The following is a 1,508-nucleotide window of genomic DNA, read 5'->3' as shown; positions in this document are numbered from 1 at the left end:
AGGAGGAGGAGGAGAAGGAGAAGGAGAAGGAGAAGGAGAAGGAGAAGGAGAAGGAGAAGGAGAAGGAGAAGGAGAAGAAGAGGGAGGAGGAGGAGCACGTGGAGGAGGAGAAGGAGAAAAAAGAAGAGGAGGAGGAGGAGGAAGAGAAGGAGGAGGAGGAGGAGCAGGAGGTGAAAGAGGTGGAGGTGGGGGGCAGAGAAAGGAGAAGAAGAAGGAGAAGGAGTAGAGAAATGGAAGAGGAAAAGGAGAAAGGAGGAGCCACCTCAGGGCAGAAGAATTACAAGGAATATTCAAGAACTAACTTCAGGCTTCTAGAACTTCTTTTAATTGCTTTATATCATGCTTTCTTCTTCAACATGTTGCAGCCCAAACCTTCTTCCTACTTAAAATTATATATCATTTGCATAATTTGTAACTTAACATTTTAAAATTAAGATAAAAGAATACACTATATAATAATATGCTCATGCATAGTACAATCTGTTAGATTAACTGAAATCAGAAAGTAAAATACTCTATTTAAATGCATTAGTTCTTAAAGTGCCTGCTTAAGCAGACACAAGGGCCTGGGATTCTATCCCCAGCCTGCCATGTGTGCCCTACCCCTGGGGCGACCTGAGATGGAGATTAAGACTGGGCGTGGTGGCGCACACCTGTAATCCCAGCATTTGGGAAGCTGCAAAGCAGGGAGGATAACTACAAGTCCAATCTGTGTAGACCCTGTACTAAATGCATATAAATAAATAAATAAATAAATAAATAAATAAATAAATAAATAAATGCATTAGTTCTATAAAACAAAATGCATATGATAGACACCAGGGAAGATAGCCAAACAGGAAGTATAAGGAATCTCTTTCTCTACTTAGACAAGAAGTAAGCAGGTTAAATCTTTCTGAAGTGACTGTTCTGGAATTCTGTAGTCCAAGTGTTTGTGACTTCTAGGAAAAATCTTGACTTAAGAAATTATTTTTAATTTCAGCCTTCAGCTGGGTAGTAATCACTACCTTTCTGTACTAAGTCAGGCAGGGTTAGGACCTCCACCCATATTTCAAGCAGAGTTTTCTGGAACCAGGGTAACCAGTAAAGTCCTTGTGTTTTGGATACTGGGATCTGAGCTTCTATAGCTGCTACTGATGGACAAAGAGCAAACTACATGGTTTATATGCATAAAGGACCTCCCAGAAAATTTAAATGGACAACACTTTTGTTGTTCATCTCAGAACTCAGGAAAAAAATTGCAGGTGCAATGCAATTTTAAAAGCTATGAGCTTTTGGGAGAGCACAATCCCAGAAAAGATGTACTTTTAATAAAAAAGCTGACAATATTTCTTTTTCTGTGTAGAGGCCTTTCAGTTTGAAACTTCCACTTGTCCATTTGTGCTTGTTCCTTTTGTTTCTGGTGTCATAGCCAACAAATTTTTGCCAAAATAAATGTCAAGAAGATTTTGGTTAATGTTTTGTTCTAGCTCTTTTTCAAACTCCCCAAAATAAACTTCATTTTTTTT

The 1,508-nt window shown here is 38.7% G+C and overlaps 1 pseudogene; it reads right to left on the bottom strand.

The window, feature by feature from the left end:
* The window catches only part of LOC101562726, a 162,447-nt pseudogene that overhangs the window by 113,768 nt on the left and 47,171 nt on the right, over positions 1 to 1,508 (bottom strand).

The sequence above is a fragment of the Octodon degus genome, unplaced genomic scaffold (assembly GCF_000260255.1).
Source record: "Octodon degus isolate 3935 unplaced genomic scaffold, OctDeg1.0 scaffold00068, whole genome shotgun sequence".
Classification (NCBI taxonomy): Eukaryota; Metazoa; Chordata; class Mammalia; order Rodentia; family Octodontidae; genus Octodon; species Octodon degus.
Note: the sequence above shows the minus strand (reverse complement) of the source record. Positions and strands in the feature narration are given on the sequence as shown.